The sequence below is a fragment of the Neovison vison genome, chromosome 3 (genome assembly GCF_020171115.1).
Source record: "Neovison vison isolate M4711 chromosome 3, ASM_NN_V1, whole genome shotgun sequence".
NCBI lineage: Eukaryota > Metazoa > Chordata > Mammalia > Carnivora > Mustelidae > Neogale > Neogale vison.
Window position 1 is genome coordinate 112,419,795 of NC_058093.1, and position 14,487 is coordinate 112,434,281.

At 41.4% G+C, this 14,487-nt stretch overlaps 1 protein-coding gene across 7 annotated transcripts in view; it reads right to left on the reverse strand.

Annotated features, from left to right (window-relative positions):
• Positions 1–14,487, reverse strand: part of WDR33 (WD repeat domain 33) — a 122,630-nt gene extending 108,143 nt beyond the window's left edge. For all 7 annotated transcript variants that reach the window (XM_044242712.1, XM_044242711.1, XM_044242713.1 and 4 more), the window contains exon 1: positions 14,311–14,487. The gene's annotated coding sequence lies outside the window, so the exon portion shown is untranslated. The remainder of the gene's footprint in view (positions 1–14,310) is intronic.

Below are 14,487 nucleotides of genomic sequence, written 5' to 3' on the forward strand. Positions count from 1 at the left end.
TGGTCCTGAATATTTTAAGTTTCTCAACAGCAAGATGAAATGACAAGCTGAAGGCTTTGAGTACCTCCTGATTTGTGAAGAGGAGTTCTTAGTTTCTAGTTCTATAACCCATATTGGCCTAACAAACTCCTCAATATTTGGCATACACAATGTCTTTAATTACCCTATGATGCATACTGTCTTAATTTGGTATTTCCCTCCAAAACAGTCTGGATCTCAAATATACAGTGATTATTAAGGATACAATAAACTAAGACTTAATCAAATATTTAAACAGCTAAAAAAAAACTACACCAGGGCACCTGGGTGGCTCAGTGGGTTAAGCCTCTGCCTTCGGCTTGGGTCATGATCCCGGGGTCCTGGGATTGAGCCCCACATTGGGCTCTCTGCTCAGCAGAGAGCCTGCCTCCCCCGCCCCCAAAACCGCCTGACTCTCTGCCTATTTGTGATTTGTCTGTCAAATAAATAAATAAAATCTTAAAAAAAAAAAAGATTTATGTATTTAGAGAGAGAGAACAGGAGAGGAGAGGAAGAAGCAGGTTCCCCACTGAGCAGGCAGCCAGATGTGGCGCTCAATCCCAGGAGCCTACGGCAGATGCTAAACCAACAAAGTCACCTAGGTGCCCCAAAGGCTTATAGATGTCTAACCACAAAGTAAAACTCTCTATAACTTTCTAACCAAAAAGCTGAAGTCATAATCAACCATGAACAACAATCCACATTCTTGGATGGGTAAATCAACTGTTTAACCAATTGCTAAATGCATTAAATGCAGCAAATATATATATTCATGACTATAGGTTAGACAAAGCCTTCTTTAAATATGACACCAAAGGGTGCCTGCCTGGCTCAGTAGGCAGAGCATGCAACTCCTGATCTCCAGGTTGTGAGTTTGAGCCCCATGATGGGTGTAGATTACTTAAAAATAAAATCTTAAAAGAAAAAAAAAAGATATGACACCAAAAGCACAACCAACAAAAGAAAAAATAGACAAACTGAACATCACCAAAATTACTCTTGTGCTTCGATAACACTACCAAGAAAGTAAAAAGACAATCCACAAAATGAGAGAAAATTTCTTCAAATCATAGATCTGGTAAGGGACCTGTAGCATTTAAAATATACCGATAACTCTTACAACCCAATAATAAAAAGACAACCCAATTTTTTAAACAGGCAAAGTATCTGAAAAGATATCTCTTAGAGAGTGCACACACACACTATATATTTATATATAAATATATATATATATATTTCTTATTATAAATCACATTATTATGAGGCAGGTTTGAGGAAGGGGGTAGCTCTGGATATGGAATGATTTCTCGGATGTATCGTTAGGTGGAAAAAGAATGGGGTCACACACACAAAAGGTAAACACCAAACTTTAAAACGTTTGTTTAGCAAAGGATACAATTAACAGAGTGAAAAGGCAACCTACAAAATGGGGAAAAGTATTTGAAAATCACATATCCAATAAAGGGTTAATTATCCAGAATGGACAAAAAACTCCTATAACTCAACAACAACAACAAAAAATAATAACCCAATTAAAATTGGGGCAAAGGACTTGAATAGACATTTGTCTAAAGATGATATAAATGGCCAATGAACAAATGAAAAGATGCTCAATATCACTAATCATGAGATGAATGCAAATTAAAACCAAAATGAGGGAGCCACCCACCCTGAGGTAGCTCAGGTTACTTCTGTTTTTAAATATTTTATTTATTTATTCGAGAAGGAGGGAGAGGGAGAGAGAGAACGATCGCGCACCAGCACAAGCAGAGGGGAAGAGCAGAGGAAAAGGGAGAAGTGGAAAACCCACTGAGCAAGGAGCCCAACACAGAGCTCAATCCCAGAACCCCAGGATCATGACATGAGCTAAAGGCAGACACTTAACTGAATGAGCCACCCACGTGCCCCTAGGCTCAGGTTATTATCTCAGGGTCCTAGGACTGATCCCTATGTTGGGCTCCCTGCTCAGGGAGTCTGCTTCTTCTCCCTCTGCCCCTCCCTGCTGCTCATGCACTAAGTTCTCACTCTCAAATAAGATCTTTAAAAACAACAAAAAAAAAAAAAAAAAAAACACAGAATGAGGTATCACCTCACACTATTAGAATGACTACTATCAAAAAAACAGTAAGTAAGGGGCACCTGGGTGGCTCAGGTGGTTGAGCATTTGCCTTCAGCTCAGGTCATGATCTCAGGGTCCTGGGATCAAGTCCCACATAGCACTCTCTGCCCAGAAGGGACATTGCATTCCTCCCGTCCCCTGCCTGCCTCTCTACCTACTTATGATCTCTTACTCTCTGTCAAATAAATAAATAAAATCTCTAAGAAAAAAAAAGAAAAAAGAAATAAATGTTAGTGAGAATGTGAAGAAACTGGAACCCTTTTACACTATTAGTAGGATGGTAAAATGGTATTATCACTATGGAAAATGGGATGGAGGCTCCTCAAAAAATTAAAAATATATAAATATGAATAAAATAATAATATAAAATAAAATAATAGTAAAAATACGATCCAGAAATCCCACTTCTGAGTATATATCCAAAAGAACTGAACACAGGATCTTGAACAGATTGGACACCCATTCTCATAGCAGCACTATTCACTACAGCCAAAAGGTAGATGAGCAATGGATGAATGGATAAACATAATGTGGTATATACATACAATGGAATATTGTTCAGCTGTCAAAGGAAGGAAATCCTGTCACATGCTACAACATGGATGAACCTTGCAGACATTATGGTAAGTGTAATATGCCAGCCACAAAAAGAAATAATGCATGATTTCAATCATTATGAGGTATCTAAACTAAACAAACTCACAGAAACATGAAGTAGAACAGTGACTGCCAGGAGCAGGAGGAGGGAGAAATGGAAAGTTGTTCCACAAGTAAGAGTTTCAATTTTGCAAGATGAAAAAATTCTCAAATCCGTGGCACAAATGAATGTACTTAACACTACTGAACTATACACTTAAAAAATGGTTAAGATGATAAATTTTTTTACAATTTAAAAAAAGGTCACAAGTTTTTACAAAAGAAAAATAATGCATACATACATACATACATTGGGTGAGTGAATGAGAATGGGAATGGAAGGCCTAGAGACTTAAGTATTCTTTCAGTGTGGTTTTATCTTTTAAACCATGTAAATATTTGATATATAAAAAATTAAATCAGGGCGCTTGGGTGGCTCAGTTGTTAAGCATCTGCCTTCAGCTCAGGTCATGATCCCAGAGTCCTGGGATCAAGACCCACATCAGGTTCCCTGCTCGGCAGGAAGCCTGCTTCTCCCTCTCTCACTAGCCCTGCTTGTGTTTCCTCTCTCACTGGATCCCTCTCTGTCAAATAAATAAGTAAAATCTTCAAAAAATAAACAAAATTAAATCAAGTCTGGGTGGCTCAGTCAGTTAAGAGTCTGCCTCGGGCTCAGGTCATGATCCCGTAGTCCTGGGATTTAACCCCACATCCCCAGGACACCACATCCCGTTCCCAGTCCCCATATCCCCATCTCAGGCTTCATGCTCAGCAGGGAGCTGCTTCTCCCTCTCCCTCTTCCCCTCCTCCTGCTCTTTCTGTCACTTATGCCCTCAAATAAGTAAAAACTTAAAAAATATATATATACAAAAAAAATTAAAAATTAAATCAATAAGAATAAAGGACGGGGCGCCTGGGTGGCTCCGTAGTTAAGTGTCTGCCTTCGGCTCAGGTCATGATCCCAGAGTCCTGGGATAGAGCCCGCACTGGGCTCCCTGCTTGGTGGGAAGCCTGCTTCTCCCTCTCTTACTCCCCCATTCCCCGTGCTTGTGTTCCTTCTCTAGCTATCAAGTAAATAGACAAAATCTTTAGAAAATAAAAAATAAAAAATTCTTTAAAAAAAAAAAGAATAAAGGCATACCCCAATAATGAATGCAAATAAAGTCAAACTAATCAAAACTAATAAAACCAGGGGAGCCTGGATGGCTTAATGAGTTAAGTATCTGTCTTCGGTTTAGGTCATGATCTCAAGATCCTGGGACTGAGCCCTGCATGGGGCTCTGCACTTAGCAGAGAGACTACTTGTCCCTCTCCCCCTGCCCCTACCCTCCTTTCCTCTGCTTATGTGCATCCTCTCCCTCAGATAAATAAAATCATTAAAAAAAAAAAAAAAAGTCAAACTGACCAAGTAGAAAAAAAGTGTTATGAGGCACCCGGGTGGCTCAGTCAGTTAAGCATCTGCCTTCCACTCAGGTCATAAGCCCTGCATCGGGCTCCCTGCTCAGAAGAGAGTCTTCTTCTGTCTCTCCCTCTACCCCTCCATAAATAAATAAATAAATAAATAAATCTTTTTTTTTTTTTTTTTTTTTAAAGTGTTACATTAAGTAACTCTGAACACAGTTCTCTACCTGTTCATCTTTAGTAGGATACATTCTACGGAAAATGAGGACTGAAATCACCTATACTCAGTAGGGTTGCTAGTAATACTGGCACTGTAAATTTGACTCTACTTTCTTTGTTGGAAATCCAATAATAATGTTAACTGTGATTTTGAATTTCAAATAATATGAAAAAAACATGCCAGTATGAGGTGGGTGGGAGAGGGCACCTGGGTGGTTCAGTCAGTTAGGCCTCCAGATCTTGATTTCAGCTCAGCTCATGATCTGAGAAGGAGACCGAGGCCCATACTGCACTCCACACCCAGCTTAAGATTCTTTCAGGGTGGCTGGGTGGCTCAGTCACTTAAGAGTCTGCCTTTGGGGAATGCCTGGGTGGCTCAATCAGTTAAGTGTCTGCCTTTGGCCCGGGTCAAGATCCCAAGCTTGTGGGATCAAGTCCCGCCTCAGGCTCCCTGCTTGGTGGGAAGCCTACTTCTCCCTCTGCCTGCTTGTGCGCGCGCGCGCTCTCTCTCTCTCTCTGATAAAGGAATAAATTTTAAAAAAAGAGTGTGCCTTCAGCTCAAGTTGTGATCTCAGGGTCCTGGGATCAAGCCTGGCTTCAGGCTCTCTGTGCAGCAGGGAGTCTGCTTCTCCCTTTCCCTCTATGCATGCATGGCTCTCTCTCTCTAATAAAAAAAATCTTTAAAAAAAAAAAAAAAAAAAGATTCCCTCTCTCTCCCTCTGCCCCTTGCCCCTGTTCACACACACAGCTCACTCACTCTCTCTTCCGTCTCTTACCTCTCTTAAAAATAAATAAATAAAAATACAATACCAATGTAGGGGAGGGGCACTTGACTAGCTCAGTCAGTGGTGCATGTAATTCTTGATCTCTGGGTTGTAAGCTTGAGCCCCATGTTAGATGTATAAATTACTTAAAACTAAAATCTTAAAAAATAATTAAAAAAAAAAGAGGGGCACCTGTGTGGTACAGCTGCTTAAGCACCCAACTCCTGGTTTTGGCTCACTGAGACCTCAAAGTCATGGGATCCAGCCCCACGGTGGACTTCATGCAGAGTCTGCTGAAGTTTCTCTCCCTCTGCTCCTCCCCACCTGGCACACACTCTTTCTCTCTCATTAAATAAATAAATAGATAGATAGATAAATCTCCTCTAAAAAATAAGTTAAATTAAAATAAAACGCCAAGGGCTGCCTGGGTGCCTCAGGGGTTAAGCCTCTGCCTTCGGCTCAGGTCATGATCTCAGGGTCCTGGGATCGAGCCCCACATCAGGCTCTCTGCTCAGCAGGGAACCTGCTTCCTCCTCTCTCCCCGCCTGCTTGTCTGCCTACCTGTGATCTCTGTCTGTCAAATAAATATAAAAAGAAATAAAATCTTTGAAAAAAAAAATAAAACACCAATATAAACTGATGATTTTTGAAAACACATTTCCTAGCTTTGTCTACTCAAGATTCTAATTGAGTAACTTACTAGAAAAAGTAAAATCTGTTGAGTATGTAATAATATCCTCCAAAATAAGAGCAAACAAAACTAGTGGCCTTTACTCTTAAAAATGTCAGTTATGGGGATGCCTGGGTGGCTCATTGGTTAAGCCTCTGACTTCAGCTCAGGTCATGGTCCCAGGATCCTGACATCAAGTCTTGCATCCTTTCTCAGCAGGGAGCTTACTTCTCCCTCTGCCTGCTCCTCATGCTTGTGCTCTCTCCTGCTCTCTCTTTGACAAATAAATAACATCTTTTTTTAAAAAAAAGTCAGTCATGAAACAAAAAAAAGCCAAATAACTGGTCCTGATTAACGACTAAAGAGATACAAGGGATCCCTTGGTAGCTTGTAAGTTAACCCTCTGGTTTTGGCTCAGGCCATGATTCCAGCATCCTGGGATCAAGCCCCGTATTGGGCTCTCTGCTCAGTGAAGAGCCTGCTTCTTCCTCTCCCTCTGCCTGCCGCTATCCCTGCATGTGCTCTCTTCTCAAATAAATTAATAAAATATATATATTTTTAAATCTAGAGGGGCATCTGGGTGGCTCAGTCACTTAAACATCAGCCTTTGGCTCAGGTCATGATCCCATGGTCCTGGGATAGAGCCGGGCTTGGTGGGAAGCCTGCTTCTCCCTCTCCCACTCCTCCCACTTGTGTTTCCTCTCTCACTGTCTCTCTCTCTCTCTGTCAAATAAATAAATAAAATCTTTTTTAAAAAATCTAAATTAAATCCTGTATTTTTTTAAAAAGGCACAAAATCTCTGAAGGACATTGCTCAGGAAACTGGAGAAATCTGAAGCCTAATATAAGATACTGCATTAATGTTAAGCACGTAGAATTTGTTAACACTGTGGGTATTTAAGAGAATGGTATTTCTGGGGTGCCTGGATGGCTGAATCGGTTAAGCATCTGACTCCGGAGGAGCTTGATTAAATTTGAGCCAAGTATGTTTGACGCAGACACTTCACAGGTGATGACAGGGAGTTCTTAACTCAGGTCTTGACCTAAAGGTCATGAGTTCATGCCCCACATAGGGCTTTAAAAAAAGAGAGAGAGAAAATGATGTTTTTAGGGGAAAACGTGCATAACATCTGTGAACGGCCTGGGAGAAAACAGGAATGAAGGGAAGGAGAGAAAAAGCAAATGTGACAAAATGTTAATAAGTGAATAGTGATGAAAACTATATTGGAGTTTTTTGTACTTTCATTGAATACTCTGTAAATCTGTATTTACTTCAAAATTTAAGGGTTTTTTTTTGTTGTTGTTTTTTACGATTTTACTTACTTATTTGACAGAGGGAGAGAGAGCACAAGCAGGGGAAGGAGTAGGCAGAAGGGGAGAAGCAGGCTCCCTGATGACAGGAAGCCAGACAAGGGGTTCAATCCCAGGACACCAGGATCATGACCTGAGCTGAAGGCAGAAGCTTAACGACTGAACCACTCCAGCACCCCTCAAAATTTAAAGGTTTTGGGCACCTGGGTGGCTCAATCAGTTAAGGGTCTGCCTTCAGCTCAAGTCATGATCCCAGGGTTTTGGGATGGAGTCCCAAACTGGGCTCCCTGCTCATCGGGGAGTCTGCTACTCCCTCTGCCCCTCTGCCACACTTGCGCTCTCTCTCTCTCTCTCTCTCTCTCTCCCAAAAATAAATAAATAAAATCTTTAAATTATTAAAAAGAAAAACCTAAAAGTTTAAAACGTGAAAAGGAGGAAGCTCTTTTTTTTTTTTTTTAAGATTTTATTTATTTGTCAGAGAGATAGAGAGAGAACAGGCAGGTGGAGTGGCAGGCAGAGGGAGAAGCAGGCTCCCTGAGGAGCAAGGAGCCCGATGTGGGACCCAATCCCAGGACGCTGGAACCATGAGCTGAGCCGAGGGCAGCCGCTTAATCGACTGAGCCACCCAGGCATCCTGGGGGAAGCTCTTTTTTACAGAAAACAGCTATTAAGTGTAAACAACAGAGTTAGAAAACCCCAATGAAATAAATGACTAGGTCAACAATAATCAACCATTAGGTCAAAGGGGAAAGTGTACTTTTCCAATGAAGAAATCTGGTAGACACCACACGAAACAAGGAAACTTAACATGGTAAACAATGGGGCAAACTAACACCTTATTTATGGATCCTCAATAGGAGAAGAAAGGCTACATAAATTACATACCATCACCTATGAAGTATCTGTGCCAAACATATCTGACCCAAATTTAATAAAGCCTCTCTAGACTTAACTTCCACCTTACAGGAATTAAAGAAACAAATTAAATGACATTTTAAGCATTCAATCAGAAAATTCTAAATGTGGAACCTTCTTTAAAAAGTCAATGCCAAGGTGCCTGGGTGGCTCAGAGGGTTGAGCCTCTGCCTTCGGCTCAGGTCGTAATCTCAGGGTCCAGGGTTGAGCCCCACATCGGACTTTCTGCTCAGGCGAGAGCCCGTTTCCCCCTCTCTCTGCCTGCCTCTCTGCCTACTTGTGACCTCTCTCTCTGTCAAATAAATAGATAAAATCTTAAAAAATAATAAAACAAAATAAATAAAATAAAAAGCCAATGCCAGGGGCACCTGAGTGGCTCAATCAGTTAAGGGGCTGCCTTTAGCTCAGCTCATGATCCCATGGTCCTGGGACTGAGCCCCGCATAGGCTTCCTGCTCACAGAGGAGCCTGCTTCTCTCTCTCCGTCTGCCTCCCTGCTCAGCTCATGCTCACTCACTCTCTCTCTCTCTCAAACAATTAAATAAAATCTCTTAAAAAAAAAAAAAAAAGACAGAAAAGAAATTAATAATAAAAAAATTAAAAAATAAGAAGTCAGTGCCAGATACTTAATGCTAATTGCCTTAGTCATAATAATGGTACTGTGTTTTTAATATTACCTTAGGTAGAGTCTGGTTTGAAATAAAAACGTATCAAGTGTAGAAGAATGGCATTATTTTAAAGAGATGCATCCTGAGGTATTTAGGGGACAAACAGCATGATACATGCAATTTTTTCTAAGTTTTTTTTTTAACTTATTTATTTAACAGACACAGATTACAAGTAGGCAGAGAAGCAGGTTCCCCGCTGAGCAGAGAGCCCGATGCAGGGTTCAATCTCAGCACCCTGGGATCGTGACCTGAGCTGAAGGCAGAGGCTTTAATCCACTGAGCCACACAGGTGCCCCCACAATTTTTTTTAAGATTGTATTTAATTTACTTGACAGAGAGAGAGAGGGGGAAGCAGACTCTCTGCTGAGCAGACAGCCAGATGCAGGGCTCGATCCCAGGACCCTAAGATCATGACCTGAGCCAAAGGCAGCGCCTTAAGCCACTGAGCCACCCAGGCGCCCCTGATATATGCAATTTAATTTCAATTGACTGTTGAGAGGGGAGTGAAAGAGGGCTAAAGCAGAATAGTTAAATGTTAATAACAGGTAAATCGAAATGGAAGGTATTAGGTGTTCATTCTCTCAACTTTTCTGGATGTTTACAATTTTTCATAACATACAAAGATGGGGGAAAATTTATCAGACTATTCCACATACAAAAAAGGGGAAACTGCTCCTTAAAAGTATCTTACTAAATGGGACAGTGAATAGAGCAGGTGCCCATAACAAACTCAGCCAGCACTTACCGTCCAAGGACCTACTCAAAATGGGTAAGACATAGTGCCAAGTACTACAGGACACAAAGTAACAGAAGGCAGTCACACAGACTCTAGGTTAACTGGAGAGAGGAGTTACAAAGTCACTGAAGACCTTATTAATAGGATAAGATTTACCTGGATTTTGAGGAATGGATAGGATATGAATGGTCTGAGAGTGGGGAGGCAAGCAAAGAGGTTTTAAGTAAAGGCCAAGAAGCAGAAATAAACCAGATCTGTGTGAAAACGAATCCCAGTAATTATGAGGAAAATTTTCACAGAAAACTCTATCTATGCCTAGGCTTTATAAATACAAAAATATAAGGCAATAAAGCATCTGCCTTCAAAGAGTTCACAAAGGAGTGGAGAAGATACACAACCAAAATACATCAAGTAGATATGCACAAAATGCTTTAATAACAGAGAAAGGAAACAGTTTAGCAGAGGAATGAGACTGTAAGTCTTTAACAAAGATATGAGTTAAACTTTAAAAACTGCAAAGGAGGAGGGGAGGTAAAATAGGTAAAGGGGGTCAAAGGTAGAAACTTCCAGTTATAAAAAAAAATCAGTCATGGGGATGTGACTATAATTAATAATACTATATTGCATATATGAAAGATGCTGAGTAGATCTGAAGTTACCACAAGAAAAAAAATTGGTGGGGCCCCTGAGTAGCTCAGTGGGTTAAGCCTCTGCCTTCAGCTCAGGTCATGATCCCAGGGTCCTGGTATCAAGCCCCACATCAGGCTCTCTGCTCAGCAGGGAGCCTGCTTCCTCCTCTCTCTCTGCCTGCCTCTCTGCCTACTTGTGATCTCTGTCAAATAAATAAATAAAATCTTAAAAATATATATATAAACTACACTAATTGATCATATTACAATATATACAAATATACATACAATATACAATATATATAAATATTACAATATATACAAATACCTCGAACTAATATCGTTACATTTCGATTATACCTCAAAAAAAAAAACCCTGAAAAATGAATTAGCCAATTAAATTCAAGTCACAGAAAGAAAAAAATGCCAAAATTTAATAAATGCTTACTACGTTATCACTTTCTTTCACCTATGAAAAAACTATTACAATAATTACCATTTTTACATACAAGGAAACTGAAGTTCAGAGTTTAATTAACTGACCCAATATAAAAAAGCTGGCTAGGGGAGACTGGGTGGCTCGGGTCATAATCCTAGGGCTCTGGGGTCAAGCTCCTTGCAGGGCTCCCTGCTCAGTGGGGAGCGTGCTTCTCCCTCTCCCTCTGCTGCTCTCCCTGCTTGTGCTCACACAAGCTCTCTCCCTCTGTCGAATAAATAATTAAAAAAAAAAAAAAAAGGCTGGCTAGTGGTGAACCTGGCACTCAAACCTAAGCCTGTCTACTGCTGAAAGCTATGCCCTTTCCAATACTAACCAGGCTCTGAGAATTTATAAGCACTTAAATTATGCATATAAGGTTCAATACAAACATTATGAAGTCAGTCCTCCAACAGGAAATACTACATAAAATGTTCAAGGACCAGAAAGGAAGAGAGTAATGCAGGTAAGACTTTTTTCAACATACTTAAGAGCTTCTGTGTCTAAGACCAATGTTAATGTAAGTCTTTTGCAACGGGGAAAGAAATGTTATCAACCAGAGTGTGTTCAAGGAGAAAAGGTTTTAACTTATGTCACTGTCAAAGACAAAGATCAAATATCTTTCAGCATTAAAACTGTGGTCTGGCAACTTACCTGTCACATAACACATTACAGCAACAGAGAAACTTTCACCATTCCACACACAGACACACACAAATCCAGATATTAACACCTCTCACAAGCAAAAGTTTCAACAAACAGGGGCTCAGTGGGTTAAGCCTCTGCCTTCAGCTCAGGTCGTGATCTCAGGGTTTGGGGATGGAGCCCTGCATCAGGCTCTCTGCTCAGCAGGTAGCCTGCTTCCTCCACTCTCTCTTTGCCTGCCTCTCCGCCTACGGTCTCTCTCTCTCTCTCTCTCTCTAATAAATAAAATCTTTAAAAAAAGAAATGTTTCAGGGCGCTTGGGTGGCTCAGTGGGTTAGGCCGCTGCCTTCGGCTCAGGTCATGATCTCAGGGTCCTGGAATCGAGTCCCGCATTGGGCTCTCTGCTCGGCAGGGAGCCTGCTTCCCTCTCTCTCTCTCTCTCTCCCCCTCTGCCTGCCTCTCCATTTACTTGTGAACTCTGTCAAATGGATAAATAAAATCTTTTAAAAAGAAAAAAAAAAGAAAAGAAATGTTTCGGGGCACCTGGGTGGCTCAGTGCGTTAAGCCTCTGTCTTCAGCTCGGGTCATGGTCTCAGGGTCCTGGGATCAAACCCCGAATCAGGCTCTCTGCTCGGCAGGGAGCCTGCTTCCTCCCCTCTCTCTGCCTGCTTCTCTGCCTACTTGTGATCTCTCTCTGTCAAATAAATAAATAAAATCTTTTAAAAAAAAAAAAAGTTTCAACGAATAAAATCTTGGAATAATGTTTGACAGAAAACTAAGGAAAATCCAGAATTTTACAACAAATCTGAAATGCGTAAACAAGTGTTAAGTTTATGAATTTAAGTAAATTTACTTTGGTAATGGAGATTTCTAATCTGCAGACTACAAATACTACTTTATCTAAAAACTGTCGCAAAGGTCCTAATTTTTTGCTAAGCAATCTCAAAAGGACTCCGTATGTGTATTTGTAAGTGAAAGACTTTCACTAGTATTTCTGTCAATATATAGGTTGTAGTTTTAAAGCTTTACTATGGGGATACCTGGGTGGCTCAGCAAGTTAAGCTTCTGCCTTCCAATCCCTGCTCAGTGGGGAATGAGCTTCTCCCTCTACCCCCAACCCCCACTTCATGCACTCTCTCTCTCAAATAAAGAAAATCTAGCCTCTGCCTTCAGCTCAGGTCATGATCCCAGGGTCCGGGGATCAAGCCCTGCATCGGGCTCTCTGCTCAGCGGGGAGCCTGCCTCTCTGCCTACTTGTGATCTGTCAAATAAATGAATAAAATTTTTTTAAAAGTCAAGTAAATAAAATCTTTAGAAAGCAAGCAAGCATGCTTTATTATGACCTTACTTCCTTATTCAGAAATCTGAAACAGTCTGAATAAGGGCAATAAATAACATGTTTTCCCAAAGTACTGTGAAAAATGTGGACATTACTTAGCAAAGAAAACTATGAATAAGCACCTTAAGTTGTTAGTAAAAGTGTAATTAAAGCCGTAGGTCAAGATACAACTGTGATAGCAAAATCTGACCTTTTAATATTTTTCACCAACCAAAGAATGCAAGTTAAGTCATCAACATCATAGATGGGAATTTATTTGTAACTAACTCATTGTGATATAAGGCCAACTTCCTACCAATACTCTTACCACTAGTACAGAAAGATGAAATTTTTCTGTAAATTTCAATAAAATATGCTAAATATGTAACTTCAAACCTCTACACAAACTCAAACCGATACAGTATTTCATCTTTTAGGCAAACAGACCATTAAAAAGGGAGAAAAGTATTTTATGGTGATTAAGAATGATGTCAAATGCAATTAAGATTAGGAAAAGAGGGGCGCCTGGGTGGCTCAGTGGGTTGAGCCTCTGCCTTCAGCTCGGGTCATGATCTCAGGGTCCTGGGATCGAGCCCCGCATCGGGCTCTCTGTTCAGCTGGGAGCCTGCTTCTCCCTCTCTCTCTGCCTGCTTGTGATCTCTCTCTCCGTCAAATAAATAAAATCTTTAAAAAAAACATAAAAAAATTAGGAAAAGAAAAATGCCTCCATGGGAATAATTAACATGCTTCCTTTTAACTAACAGTCTCTAAAGGTTTTGTTTGAATTAAATAGACCTGCCAGCGCACCACGCTCACAGGCAAAATATACTGCGAGCACCAGATTTCCAGAGCGTACTTAAAAGTCAACTCAGCGCTCTCAAGAGGTATTCCCCGGGCTTTTTTGTTCATACTCGAACGTCTTCCTAAGTTCCTGAACAGTTAACGTAACGTCATATGTGCATAAATTACTTGAAAACACTGTCAGGCTTTCTACAAGTAACTTTTATGATCTGATTTAAACTGATCCAATTACGAAATTCCCTATCGACCCACCTTCCTCTTTCCACGGAAGGGCCACTAACCACAAGGGTTACAACAAGCTAGTATCAATATTTATTTTCTTTTCTAAATAAATAAATAAAGTTTTCTAAATCCTAAAATATCTGGTTATCAGAAAGCAATTTAATACCGGAGATGTGGAGGGAGTTGTTGAAGGGACACTGACAGGTAGCATGATCTAAAGCAAACAAAACAGAAATGTAACTTTTCCAAAGAAGGAGGGTTTTTGCTTGACAAACTGGACACATCCCTGTTAAAAACACCAATTTCAAGCCACGATAATATCAAGGCTAAACCTGCCGCTGTTTCATAGGTTTCGCATTCACTTCCCGAGACCCCTTGAACCAACCAAAGCCACGTACCATTCAACTCTCGGCTCAACCCCTTCCACTCCCGCCCCCAATCTGTTTAACGCGTTTCCCTTCTCCAAACTTTACGTCTTATCCGTGGCCTACGCTACCTACGTCTACTTGTCGCCACCGGTTCCCAGTCAGGAGCCTTAGTCCTACCCTGCCCTCCTTCCCGGCTCTGCCTCAAGCCTCCAGCTCCCTCCCCTAAAGCTCGAACTAGTCTCAATGGGCCCTCCCGACGATGATCCTCCCGGTTCTCCCAACCTGTCCCCAGGCGCCCCTCCAGGCCCCCAAAGCACGCAACGGCCGAGCTTGAAAATGGCGGAAAGTGCCGCCGCCTGCTGCAGGCGAAGGGTCCCGTGCCGCCGCTGCACTCACCCTCCGGCGCTGAGCAGAGCTCCTAATGAATAGCGAGCGAAGGGTTTGTCTTCACTGTCGAGAACGTCTCTCCCGCCTGGCCTTTTCCCTCCACCCGTCTCAATCCCTCTCTTCCAAAAGAGCAGCCGCCATCTTCCCCTACGAGCCACCGAGCGCACGCCCTGGCGTCATCACGCA